The 15,277-nt window shown below is 33.9% G+C and overlaps 1 long non-coding RNA gene across 1 annotated transcript in view; it reads left to right on the plus strand.

The window, feature by feature from the left end:
- Window positions 1–3,558, plus strand: part of LOC103239952 (uncharacterized) — a 231,424-nt gene extending 227,866 nt beyond the window's left edge. Inside the window, exon 3 of the long non-coding RNA XR_499714.3 lies at window positions 3,202–3,558. This is a non-coding gene — a long non-coding RNA (uncharacterized lncRNA). The remainder of the gene's footprint in view (window positions 1–3,201) is intronic.
- The last annotated feature ends 11,719 nt before the right edge of the window (window positions 3,559–15,277 follow it).

A 15,277-nucleotide genomic window follows, 5' to 3' on the forward strand; every position in this document is an offset into this window, starting at 1 on the left:
TCATACATAATGGAGAAAAACTGCAAGCCTTTTCTATAAGACCTGGAACATGATGAGGATGCCCACTGTGACCACTGTTATCCAACGTAATCCTGCAAGTCCTAGTTGGAGCAATCAGACAAGAGAAAGAAATAAAGGCATCAAAATTGGAAAGGAAGAAATCAAATAATCCATGTTTGTAGATGATACGATCTTATATTCAGGGAAACCTAAAGACTCCACAAGAAATCCATTAGAAACTATTGCCATTTTTATGTGCGATCAACAAATTCATTAAATTGCCAGACACAAAATCAACACACAAAATTCAGTAGTATTCCTATATGCCAACAGTGAAAAATCCGAAAAAAGTTTAAAAAGTAATCACTTTTATAATAGTCAAAAATAATTAAATACCTAGGAATTAACCAAAGAAGTGGAAGATCTCTGTAGTGAAAATTATAAAACATTGATAAAAGAAGTTGAAGAAGACACCAAAAAGTGAAAAAATATTTCATGTTTATGGATTGGAAAAAAACAATATTTTAAATTGTTAAATTTTACCATAAGGATATGGTAATATATCCATACTACTCAAAGTAATCTACAGGTTCAATGTGATCTCTATCAAAATACTAATGACAATCCTCACAGAAATAGAGAAACAATCTTAAAATTAATAGGACACTACAAACGACCCAGAACAGCCAAAGCTATCAAAAAAAAAAAAAAAAACTAAAGGAATCACAATATCTGATTTCAAATTATTCTGCAGAGTTATAGTAACAAAACAGCATGCTACCAGCAAAAAAAAAAAAAAAAAAAAAAAAAAAAAAAAAAAATCAACAAACCAACCAACCAACCAAACAAAAAAACCCCAGACATATGGACCAATGGAATAGAACAGAGAACTCAGAAACAAATCCACACAACTACAGTGAAGTCATTTTTGACAAAATTACCAAGAGCATACATTGAGAAAAAGACAATCTCTTCGATAAATGGTGCTGAGAAAACTGAATATATATATGCAAAAGAATGAAACTAGATACTTATCTCTTGCCATACACAAAAAATCAGAACAAAATGAATGAAAAACTTAAATCTAAGACCTCAAACTGTGAAATTACTACAAGAAAACACTGGAGAAAATCTTCAGGAAATTAGTCTGAGCAAAAAATTTAAGGAATACCCCATAAGCGCAAGCAACCAAAGCAAAAATGCACAGTTTGGATCACAGCAAGTTAAAAAGTTTCTGCACAGCAAAGAAGACGTGAAGAAAGTGAAGCAAAAAACCCACAGAATAGGAGAAAATACTTGCAAACTATCCATACATCTGACAAGATATTAAAAATCAGAATATGTAAGGGGCTCACACAATTCTCTAGGAAATAAATCTAATAATCTGATTCGAAAATGGGCAAAAGATACAAATAGATGTTTCTCAAAATAAGACATAAAAATGGCAAATAAGTATATGAAAAGGTGCTCAACATCATTGTTCGTCAGAGAACTACAAATCAAAACTACAATGAGATATCATCTCACCTTAGTTAAAATGGCTTATATCAAAAAGACAGGCAATAACAAATGCTGGTGAGGATGTGGAGAAAAGGGAAGCCTTGTACAATGTTGGTGGGAAGGTAAACTAGTACAGTCACTACGAAAAACAGTTTAGAGGTTCTTGAAAAAAAGTAAAATTAAAGTCACCACATGACCCAGCTATCCCACTGCTGGGTACATACTGAAAAGAAAGGAAATCAGTATGTAAAAGAGATACCTGCACTCCTATGTTTGTTGTAGCATTGTTCAAAATGACCAAGATTTGGAAACAACTTAAGTGTTCATCTATAGATGAATGAATAAAGAAACTGTAGTATATATTCACAATGGAGTACTATTCCGCCATAAAAAGGACTGAGAGCCTGTCATTTGCATCAATCTGAATGGAACTGGAGGTCATTATGCTAAGTGAAATAAGCCAGACAAACAAAGACAAATATCAAATGTTCTCTTATTTGTGGGTTCTAAAAATCAAAACAATTGCACTTATGGACATAGAGAGTAGAATGATGGTTACCAGAGGCTTGGAAGAGTAGCAGGGATGGTGGGTGGAGGTGGGGATGGTTAATGGGTACAAAAATTTAAAAAGAATGAATAAGACCTACTATTTGATAGCACAAATTTGACCATAGTCAATATGTACACTTTGAAATAAACAAAATAATATAATTGAATTGTTTGTAACACAAAGGATAAATGCTTGAAGGGATGAATGTCTCATTCTCTACGATATGATTATTATGCATTGCAGGTCAGTATCAAAACATGTAATGTACCCCATAAATATATACAACTACTATGTACCCACAAAAACAAAAATTAAACAGATATGTTACTCTAATACAAAGGGAAAATGACCTTTGGAAATTCTTGTTTTATTCTATCAAAATAGTTTATCCTGCCCTTGTTGATTGATTTATGAGAAATTCTGTATAAATAAAAGCACACCTTCTTATTTGTACTTGTTAGTTTTTAATATAAAAAGTTTCACTCAGATAGCAAATTAATCAACTAGCAAGGATTTTAAGATATGTAACATGGATCAATCATTTTTACAATTATGATTGGAATCAGACACTTCAAGTCTTATGGTAATATAACAATTCAGGTGACTGAGTAATTTGAAATAAATTATTTATGCAAACTGTCATCCTAACGTTGATAACAAACAGAGGTTAGGAAGAAATTACCTTATTTAAGGATATTAGACTGCAGCAAATGTCTAAGGAGCACCACAATAACATATACTATGTTAAGAAATTTGGAAGCTATGTGAGACTACCAGAACGTAAGTGTTACTAATTGATTAATTCCTTATTCTGGTTTACAAGGTACTATATGATTTGGTCCATATCTACACCTCCAAGTGTATCTACTATTTTCTAGCTATATGGTTTTCTTTTTAATTTATTTAATATGACATACCTGTTGTAACTTTTGTCTCTACATTAACTTTTCCCTTTGCCTAGGAAACTCTTCCTCAAGGTATTTGAACTCCTAATTTTTTCTTGTCATTCAGATTATTGTTGAAATACCACTAATTCCTAGAGACCTTCCAGAAAAAATAATCTTAAAGAGTTACCTAATGACTTTCTATAACTTCAATTATCTGCACGTACCAGTCACTGGCTGATTTTTGTTGTCGTTGTTCATTTGTAGTCTCTCTTGCATCTCCACCCATCTACAAGCTTCATAACAGCTGACAGCACAGGCTCCTTGCGGTGGACTGAATTTGGCTCTGAAAAAATTCTGAAATCCTAATATCAAGAACCTGTGAGTATTACCTCATATAGCAAAACATGTGATCAAGTAAAGGATGTTGAGAGAAGAAGCTTATCCTAGACAATCTGTGTGAGAGAGGTAGAGGTAGTTTTGAGATACACACTGAGGAGAAGCTGATGTGAAGATGGAGGCAGAAATTGGAGAGATGCAACTACAGCCAAGGGATGCCAAGGCATACCAGCAGTCACCAGAATGTAGGAGAGGAAAGGAAGGATTTTCCTCAAAATCTCCAGAGTGGCCATGGACCTGCTGAAAGTTTTATTTCAGACTTATGATCATTGGTTATTACATTGGACAGTTAAAATATGAAATAATTTCATTATTATTGAAAGTTTTGTTAAAAATGGTGCATAACCATAAGGACTTCCAGGTCACAGCATCTAGGTGGAATGTCTCCTTTTACCATAGCCTGGTCCCTTTTGAGGCCTTTCTTGCTTTAGTTATCACTGAAAGCTGACAGTCATTCAAATCACTGAGGAAATGAATTGGGACCAAGTTTCCCAAGAATATGCTGCCTCCAGAAATCAGCATCTTATGAGGTCTTGTGTTTCTTACTTGTGGGATATGCAAAATTTGGTTATTCGTCCTGTACATTAGATTGGGTGTACCAATATGACCTGGATTTCTGGAGCCACAAAACTTCATCTATACGGCACATTCTTGAATCTTTATAGAGTTTATCTCTCACCCTCTATGGCCTGTGTATCTTACTTTGCCCTCCTTGTGAGTTGCCACTTCCTGTTCATCCTCCTATTAACATGATATAAACACTAAAATAGACCAAAGTAATTATCTTGGGAATGTCCAGAGGATGTTTACCTTCAGAAAATTAATAGCTCTGAGACGAAATCATACGTGTATACTCACGTGAAGCTAATTATTTGTTATGCTCCTTTAAATATGATAAGGAAAATAAGCTGTTAGCTAGGTCAATAGCTACATGTACCAGAAGCTAAATTAATCTGCTCTAGCGAAGATACCATACTTGGTATAATATCTGTAATTATAGCTACCACTGAGTAAAGTTTATATGAGGTCACTATGATTCATATAATCTATTTTTTTAGGGGCTAGAGCACTGAATTATATGGGAATCTGGTGGCGACAATCACACCTGTTGCTATGGGTGAAAATGTGTCCTGCAACATTCATGTGTTGGAAAGTTAATCTCCAATGCAACAGTATTTAGAGGTGAGAGCTTTAAAGAGGCGATTTGGCTATAAGGGCTCTGACGTCATGAGTGGATTAATACCATCATCACTGGAGTGGGTTAGTTATCTCAGGTATGGGTTTATTATCAAAATAACGCATTTGTTATGAAAACTAGTTAGCCGCTCTCTAGCTCTCGTTTGCTCTCTTGCCTTTCTGTCTTCGCTAGGATGAACCAGCAAGAGGGCTCTCATCAGTGGCTGACCAGATGCCAGAAACATGCCATTGGCGTGCCCAGCCTTTAGAACAATGAGCCAAACAAATTTCTGTTCATTATAAATTACGCAGTCTCAGTTATGCTGTTATAGCAGCAAAAAGCAGGCTGAGACACCAGTCATCTTTTAATATTTTAAGGTGATACTAACCAATTTTTTCAAATATATAATATTGTTCCTTCTTTTTTTTCTGGGGAAATGAATACTTTAAGAAGTTTCCCACGGACCTTCCGCACTATAATACCTCTTACCACACAAACTAACACATCCATGTTGAGATTCTGCCAACTACCAAGTCTCTATTCAGGTTACATTTAGAAAGCAGGAACATGCCCACTGGGCAGTTCATAGGTCCATTAGCTCCATAGTGAACCAGACATGTTCTGGAACTTCATTAATAATGCCACTCTAACAAGAGGAAAATGGTGGTGCTTTGGGTCCACAGATATCAATGCCGATTCAGATCCATATCCAATAATCCCCAAAAGGTGTGACTACGTCCTTTCCTTCATGTGTGGTTATTTACTACATAATTGTCAGTTATTTTTAGAAAGAATAGGAGGAATTACTCTTTAATGTACTTGTGGTGTTGCCTGATCCTTTCTCACACCGTGGATTCTGGATCTGAGAACTATACTCAGGTCTTAAGACTGGGAAAGGGAAAGCAATATTTTATTAGTAGAGTTGCATTCAGTCTCCTAATTATCCATTCTTTATTTATTTTAATAATGTAAATTAAGCAACATATTTGATGACTTCCTAAGTTGTCTTTGAAAATACTGTGTTATATTAATCATATGTATAATCATATCTCTAGTCATATATCATGCATATATAAAAAATGATATATATAACATCTCTGCAATTCATACCTCCTCTGCCTGCCACTTCAGCTTTGGTGCCCAGGGTGGTAAGTGTGTCCTTCTTACTTTGACAGTTAAGAGCCACTATCTGACTTCGTTTTATTTCAGGATACTCTCATACCTGTTTCTTTCAGGGAGGCCAGTCCTGTCACAGTATTCCCTGGTCTACAGAGGAGAACCATACTGAGTTCAGAAATGACAGTGCCTTTTTCACCAGTGTAATCCGTGTTGCTTTAGTGAATGAGCTGTGCTTCTAATCTTTCTTGGAATATAGTTTGCTGATGGTTTTTCCGATTTTACATAGTATGTCACTGTAGCATGCACATTTAATGCCTTCATCTTCTATCTGTCATGCAGTTCTGGCACTTCTGCTACACTTATACGGGCCATTATTTTTTGAAACTTTCCTAGTGCCATTCTGCTGTTTTATCACTGTTTCCTGGTGTCCTTGCCAGTGTGTTAAATTACATATCATGTGAGAGTGCTCCATATTGATAAAGTATCTCATATCCAACTCTAAGTTCTATGCCCCTTTTTATGTCACCTTCAGGATCCAGTTTCATTCATGTTCTCCTGGCTCCAATGGTACCTATTAGACAGGTCCTACAATTCCTTTACTTATAGTCTCTTTCTTCCCTTAGCTAGTTCAGTGCTTGTCTCATTGAAATGTGCTGGCATTTAACCTTTATTATTGGAATGTTTGCCTGGAAGGAAATAAGGATAGCTCCTCAGTGTGGGGGCGTCTTAGATGGAAGCATTGTCTTTTAAAGGACCTAAGTCATTTGAAATTTCTGTATGATCTCCAAGTAATGCTTTCTTTAAAAGAAGACCACTATCTAGTATCAAAGGAATTAGAAGATACTTCCACCAAAAAAGAGCATTTGGGGGAAAATAGAACTTCAAGGTTTTTAGCTGTGTCTAATCAACTGTATTCATTCTAAATCTAAGGGGAATATTTCTTTCTTGTTAGTGTCTTGACATTGGCTTATGGAACCTGCTGAGGTGAAGAATCCAGCTATCTTTGAAGTTCCACTAGTTGTATTATTAACTTTTGAATTTAGTCCTCTAGTGACTGCCCACCAGTGGCAGATGATTAGAGTCTCCTTAGATTCTGCCAAGAGTCCCTCTGGCTTTCACATTTTACCTTGGAATGATGATTAATTAATCACCTGAGCTCGTCATTATCAACTCTTAAATTAAAATAAAATGCTTCTCAGTAAAGTTTATTTACTTTGTAGTCCTTATACTTATTATTTTCTATATGACATCAAGTTCCAGAAGTAATTACATAGCCAGTATGTCTTCTTCCACCAATACTGCATCTGAGTTCTGAGTTCACTACTTGTAACAGTTTTATCAACTGTGAAATGTGAAGTCTACTCATCCTCCACTTACCACCAGCAATAGGGCCCTCATTGCTAGATGGCCTGAATATTTTGATCCAGTTTTGGAATATTATTCTACAGTCTGTTTTCTAGGACCCCTTCTAGTAACAACAGAATCATATCAAGTTCCCTAGACATAGCCTCTAAGATGGAGAGTTTTATGCAGAGAGGATTTATTGGAGAATGCTCTTGGTAGATGTATCTGTGATGAACCAGAAAAAGCAGGATTAAGCAGAAAGAGAAGTCAACCCAAAACACAGTTTCAATAAAGCTTTAGAACTGGAATGACTCTTCAGTGTTTTTCTGACATGAAATATAGTGTCTAGGCCTTTATATCATTGCATGATCCAGTGATGGACTATGGTGTCTCCCTAGTAGAATACTGTCAGAATAGAGTTCTTGTCGGGCGCCGTGGCTCACGCCTGTAATCCCAGCACTTTGGGAGGCCAAGGCGGGCGGATCACGAGGTCAGGAGATCGAGACCATCCCGGCTAACATGGTGAAACGCTGTCTCTACTAAAAAATACAAAAATTTAGCCAGGCGAGGTGGCGGGCGCCTGTAGTCCCAGCTACTCGGGAGGCTGAGGCAGGAGAATGGCGTGAACCCGGGAGGCGGAGCTTGCAGTGAGCTGAGATCCGGCCACTGCACTCCAGCCTGGGCGACAGAGCCAGACTCCGTCTCAAAACAAAAGCAAAAACAAAAACAAACAAACCAAAAAAGAATGGACTTCTCTGTGGCCAAGGGCAATTTTAAGAGAGGAACTCACCTGTGAGCTATCGGCCTCAGACATCCGCAGTAGCTGGGATATACCAGGTTTGCCAGAGCGTCAATGATCTATTATAGCATACACACAGAAAAATTTACAAGTTTATGTGTACACCTATATTTGATAAATTATTATATAGAAAACATACACATATAGCCACTATACAGTTCAAGAAATGTAACAGCTTTAAACTGCAGAAAGCTTTACAGGGCCTACTTAGTTATTAACTGCATTTACATAATAAAAATAAATTGCCTTTTAGCACTATAGTTTAGTTTAGTTTGTTTTCAAACTTTGTATAAATTGAATCAAAGCAGTGGGTTTTTTGTGTCTAACGTTCTTCTCTCAATATTATGATTTGGGCATTCACCAGAGTGATTATGTACATCAGTTGTTCATTAAATATACTTTTATGTGAATATATTATTATGTGTTATTCTAAGTTTGAGTGACATATTAGTTGTTTCTAATTTTTTACTGTTATCAGTAATGCAGCTAATAACATGTTTACACCTATAGTTTGGTGAAAATAGATATGTAGGTAATTCTGTTGTAGTTAACGAAAGAGTAAAACTTGTAACAGATTCAAAAGATACTGTCAAACAGGGTTTTTGCCAGAGGTTAGATCAATACTTCCCACTGGAAGAAAACTGGCGCTCCAATTGGCCTGCATCATCTCTCACACTTACACTTAGTCAGGGTTCTTTCTAATTTATCATTTTATTTTAGTTGGTATAGAATACTATCACTTTGTAGTTTAATTCACTCAAGATATAACACCTTAAAAATATATATTGATATTTTTATGTAAAATTCAAGACTACAGAACTTTGATGTTTTCGTTATCTCTTGATTCTAAAGAAGATGATGATGATAAAATTTGGATATTCAATAATTTCTCATTTGTTATATCATATATTACTCTTAGAATAACAGTACTAGTATTAGCACTTAAATGACTATTGATCACTTTACTTTTTATCTTTCTCCATTGTTTACCACAATCCCTTCATAAACAAATTGTCAGAATGCATAGTTATTGCATACTGTCTTCCTCTTAGCTCTCATGCCATCTTAATTCTGTGGGCAACCGTATGTTTAATGCTCACATCATTCCTTATGTCTGGGTCTCTCTGGTCATTGTGGTTATCTGTGTGCTATTCCATAGCATATTTCTGAGGAAATGCTCAGGGGAACATTATTTTTTGAGTACTTTCATGTTGTTAACAGTTTATCTGTGCCCTTTGTCAGCTGTGTTGGATATAAAGTCATTGGCTTATACATTTTTTTTCTTGAACTCATTAAACATTTTTCTCAATTTTCTTCTTTCTTAAAGTGTGGCTCCTGAAATTGTTATGGTAGTTTAATATACTTTCCCATATAAGTCAAATGCTATATTTTCTTGATGCACAAATAATTTTTCCTTTTCTGATAATTTTACTGGAATGTCTAATGGTGTTGGTGATTCTGAGACAACACTCTTAGATTTATGGTTTTCTATTTCCATATATAGTTTCAAGGTTTTTTTATCATTATAAAAAATAAAATATATGTTATAAATAAAAATAAAAGAAGTTATTTTATTATCTTGCTTTGGCTTCCAGTTCTGGAACTTCTATTAAATACTTTAAGTTAAAACTTTTCTGCCTATCTTTGATATTTATCTTTTTAAAAATTATTTTCATCTCTTTCTTCAAATTTTTAATGCTACTTTAAAAATGTACCCTTTTTACATTCTATTTCTCTCAAAGGATTACCTGTGCTTATTTATTATAATTTTATTTTTACTTTAGCATTATTTTCTAAATAGCTATTATTTTATTTTTGTTTTCTGAGGACTGACATATTATTTCTGAATTTTAAAAACTTTTATTTATGTTGTACTGTTCTTTTATGTCTTTTATCATTTTCTTAATGTCATTTAACTTATTTTGTGGGTGTATCTTTATGATATGCTTTCATTGTAGGGGTATTATTCTTCTTATTCTTTTTCTTGTAATAATTTTATATTGTACATTTTTATGTAAAATTAGGCTCCATACACATGGACTTGAAACGTCGATGAAGGTACGTTTCAAGAAAGCTTTGATAATATCACATGGCTCCTCTCTGCTGTTCTCTGTAATGCTCAAATGCGTGGCAGCTTACTTTCTGAGATATTCTGCATCTAGACTCCTCACCCACTTTGGTTTAGATCTTTTTTTACTTGTCTCTACTGCCTCTGTCCTCCTCAATTTTGATTCTTCTCTCAGAAGTTTTTTTCTAATCTGAGGCCTTGTCCCCCGATGGAGAGCTGGAGGGTAAGTTTTTCAAGTTTATAGGAGCCAGACAGTTCCAGCAGTTAGTTATCTTTTTTGGAAAACTTTGACTCATTTTTTTATTCTTTTGAGAGATACTGGGGAAGTGGGTTCCACATTAAATAGTAGGAATGTTGAAATTTTCAAATGTATTGATATGTAATCCCAAACTTCTTTCACGATATTTCATGCCAATTTTATCCTTATCAGAATGGAATCACAAGCCCCGTCTCATCATACACATCCAAGTCCTGAATATTGTTTTTTGTACTTGACAATTTAATAGATAAAAGGTGGTTTATCATTGCTAATTCACTTTGCATCTCAGTTTACACAAACAAATATGCTTATATACCTCAGTAATATGATATCCATGAGTTAAGTGATATATTTGGTTTGCAAACTCTGAAGTAATTGTAGCAACTCTTGGACATTAGATGAGGCATCAAAACCCGGATTGATTGTGACTGGCTTTCTTTCACTATTCATGTCAGAATTAAAGAATTCTTCCAGACTCTTGTCATAATGCTCCTCTTCCTGTTGCCCTGCCAGTCTCTTCTCTTCTGATGATGCTCCTTAATTCCTCAATAGTTTTAACACAAAGTTTCTCCTTTATACCACATATTTTTCACACTAATTGCTGCTCATCCACCACAGTGCTTAAACTCCAACACATAAGCACACACACACACACAAAATCACAGATGCTTTACTTTCTCACAAAAATGATATTTTTCCTTCAAATCTGGACACCTAAAATTCTAATATAAAAGCTGAATTTTCACAAGCCCTCCTAGGATCCTAAGGTTTCATTTTGCAGGCTAGAAAAGAGCTCACAGGCCTAAGCAGCTTTCAAATATTCATCATGAGACAATTCCCAAGTCACTAGATTTAGAATCTAAACCCTTTTCTCTTTTAAAAATGCATTAAAACATACAGGTAGTTAGAGTCTGTGGACTTTGAATATTATTAAAATTACCTATTACAGTGCATTTTGAGAGAGAGATATATATAGTAAAAATTAGAATGATTCATAAGTATAATAATTACCTGATATTTCCAAAATCCGATTAGAATAGATCATATCAGGCTTTTATTCAAATATCTTCTGTTCATGAGTCCACGAGTGTTTCTTGTGAGGGGGCGGAGGAGAGTCAATGAGCGGGTGTGTGCCAGCGTGCGCTACCTGCCTCTTCTGCAAACTTTGGTTCTTTTCCAGAGGTTTGGTTAACTTTTATGCCCTGTCTGCTTCTAAACTAGGCCTAGACAGATTAACATGACATTTTGATGGGAAATTGCATAAGATTTGCTAATTTTGCCATTAAGAGATGATTTTCTCTTCTTAACCCACTCCTCCATTCTGCAACACAAAGGCCTTACTTAATATGATAATTTAACTAATTTCAGTGTATGGTATTAAGAGAAAGGAGGAAGAATTTTTCATGAAAGATCTTCTTGGTTATCACCAAAATAAATACTTCTAGAAATGTTATTTTATAATTTTAAGCTTATTTTAAGTTTGCTTAAGCTTTATTGATTCCATTTCATAAAGAAAAATTCTTAATAATGAAAGAAATTACTAATGTTGATATACTATTTTAAAACCATGACAATAAACAAATGCTATATTGCACTTAATTTTTCTCCATATTTTGATTATCTGAGTTAGATTACAGAATACTCTACCTCTACTTTCTAAAATGAATTTTTAAAGAAGTTAAAAATGATCATCATTCTGAATATATACTACCATTTACCAATGAATTATCTCTTTTTCTCTAGCATTGTGATTAGTATGTCATAATATTGTTCATTCAGCATTCTGATGAGAAAAGTAATAAAAAATACAAAACAAAATTCAAATTCACAATTAGATATATTACCATAACTTGGCTTTGCCCTTTCAAGTAATTTTATTGATTTCCCTAAATCTACATATGTATTACAGTAAAACCAAATTAACTAGAAATTATCCTTCTTTCTAAAGCCAAAATGTCACTTTAAATTTGCCAAGCATTTTTGAATTCACACCAAGTGGGTATCCAGCTGCTTGTTCTCGTGGTCCAATAACAAGATACAAGTAGACTGAGAAAGAAGGGAGTTTATTTCTGCAACTGGTTACAGAGAGATTGGAGTAACTCACCAGACCAACTCAAAGTTACAAGTGTTCTCTAGTGCTTGTATACATTCGATGCACCTACAAACCAAAACCGAAGTGTTTTACTCTATCTAATCTTTAATTAGGGTACTCAGTCTAGACAATTACTTCAGAGCCTTGGAAAAATTACCTATCTAAAGTGGGTCCTGGTACAAGGTGTGCAAGAACTTAACCATTACTTTAATTAAACTCTAAGGTTCTGAGAAAGCATAGGTGTGGTCTTAATGGACTTGTTTTTACATTCTAGCCTTTGTACTAAGGTACCAGTTTCTTCTGTTCTTTAATGTTTAACCTACACATTCATCAGAGTTACATTAAGGTGTTCGTGAAGGCCGACTGCTCTGGTTGCTAATGGAAACCTGGCCTGCCACATTTTGAGAGTTTTAATACCCAGTCAATGTAACTTGTACTTGAAAATTTTGTTTTGATTTTCTCAAACTTGTCCCTTACATAACAACTCTTTCTGTTTTGCCCGTTGCATGACCTTCTTTACAATGGAAATTCTAATTTCATATATATATGTAAGAGAAGTCACTTAAATACCATTTTGTGCTTCTCTTTTTAGTAGCTCTTCTCTCAAACAAGAAAAATATAATATGTAAACATTTAAATATATATATTTATATATTATGTATAATATATAAATTATATATAAATATATTTTTCAAAAATATTTAAAATGTAAAATATGTTTACTTAAAAATAATTTAAATAAAATAATTATATAATGAAGTGTTAAATATATAAATGTATATGTATGTATTTATATATTCTTCAAATGAAAGGGAAAACAATATTTATTTTGTGTGTCCTTATATCAAATATTTTAGATGCCGCTGGATTTCTAGTATATTTATTATTAGATATTAGGGCCATTATTAAATAGTATTAGATATTAGGGCCTTTAAAATATTTTAATTAAATAAGTGAATGAATGGAAAACTTCATGAGAAGCACATTTTATCATCCCTGAAAACACCGATGCTCAGAGAGATTGACTTATGTTCCCAGGATTACCTCGCTAGTTAGAATAAGCCAAACTTTTAGCTATGTCAATCTGCCTTACAAAAAAATCTATGGTCTTCCTACCAAGCCAGTTTGTGTAACAATATGATAGGTTGGGGTACATGCATTTGGTAACTCAAGCACAAGGAAGGCATTTACAAAGGCAAAATAACTCAGGAAAATTTTGCCCTCATATAAAGCATAGCTAGCTCATTCTGCATTATAACTTTAAAATAATACCACCATTAATCCTATTTTCATCTAATTATAAAATCCTTTATGATCAGAAGATTTGGGGTATGACTTAAATAGTAATAACTAAAGAAAAGATAAATATGTTTGGATTTTTTACTTTTTGGAAATTTCTGATGTCTGGAAAAAATAATTGTAAGGGTTATTAGATTCACTATTGTTAATATACCATTCATGTGGGAGAAAGATAATACTGTGTGAGACAAGAGCTACTACGAAGAGAAGCATTAAATGGCCTTAAATGACTCTTTTGTAATCTAGGTAAGGAAAATATACTTCATTTTCATATTCATATCCACATATGTTTTAATTTTTAAGGAAAACATCACTCTGTGAGGAACACTTTATAAAATAACTAAGGATCTATGACAGAAAACAAAATATGTAGATGTTTTTAAATAAAATGAGTTTAACAGGCTTATCCCAGTTCCATCTTTATCCTATGCTAAGGTATGTTGATTATCTTATCCATCCTGCCCGGACCTCAGAATGCTGACAGCAGTATTAGTAGGGTTTTGATTAGATACCATTTCTTAAAGATACTTGAAGGAATTTTTACAATATGTGACATTAGACTATGTTAATTCTATTCACTTTATAAAATAAACAATATACAGTTTCCTAACATTCATTCATTAATTCAACACATATTTCTATTACAGGTCTAGTATTTTACTGGACTTCATAGATATTGCATGAGGCAAACCAGTCACATCTTCTGCATCTAGAATAAATATATCTCAATCAAATTATCTAATACAAAATTATTTTTAAATATCTTTTTAAATTCATGCTTGCTCTTTCCCAACATTGAATTTACTAGTAAATCTTACTGACTTTACCTCCAAAATGTATGCAGATCCTAAATACTTCTCATCATGTCCATTTCTATCTGATCCTAACCCCGATCTCTGAGCTCCAGAATTATTCTATTCTACTGGTCTCCCTCTTTCTGTCCTTTGGCCTACCTTCTCTTGATGGTTATTCTCAACACAGTAGCTACCGTGACACTTTCAAAATATGTTAGATCATGTCACTTCTTTGCTTAAAATCTTCCGGTAACATAATGTCTCATCCAGAATTCATATTCAAAGTCCTCACCATGACCCTACATCTGAAATTTGCTTTTCCTGTCACACTCTTTGATCTCTTCTACCAACCATCCTCCCAAACCTCTTTGAATTCCTGGCTTTTTCTCAAACGCCAGAAACATCCATGCCTCACCATCCCTGCCTTGCTCTTTTTTCTGTCTGAAATGTTTGCCTCATGTATTCACTGGGCTCACTTTCTCACTCCCTTCAGGTACCAACTCAAGTGAAATCTTAGTGAGGTCTCTTATTCCTTATAGAGAAAAGTTACACTAATCCCGCCCCTTTTATCCTTGACCTGATTTATTATTTTATTGTATTCTCTGCTATTGGACACCATTTGCTACCTGGTAATTCTCATATGACTTAATTTACTACCTGATACATTGCAAGGATTCGCTAAGTATTTCTTTTTGAATAAATATAGTTAAATTATATGTTGTCATTACAATATGTTGCTATATGTCCTTTTATATAGAGGTACTAATAATGTAGAAAATTTGTAATATGCATTAAGCTAATAGATAGATGATAGATAGATAGATAGATAGATAGATAGATAGATAGATAGATAGACAGAATCAAAATGTTATCTTGATGTGCGCTTTGTTATGGGTGATGCTTTTATGTGTGGCTTCCTATTTATTTTTATTTTTATGATATGACAAAATATCAGTAAAATGCAAAAAAAAAAGTTTTAAATAAATGAAAACA

The sequence above is a fragment of the Chlorocebus sabaeus genome, chromosome 13, assembly GCF_047675955.1.
Source record: "Chlorocebus sabaeus isolate Y175 chromosome 13, mChlSab1.0.hap1, whole genome shotgun sequence".
Lineage (NCBI taxonomy): Eukaryota > Metazoa > Chordata > Mammalia > Primates > Cercopithecidae > Chlorocebus > Chlorocebus sabaeus.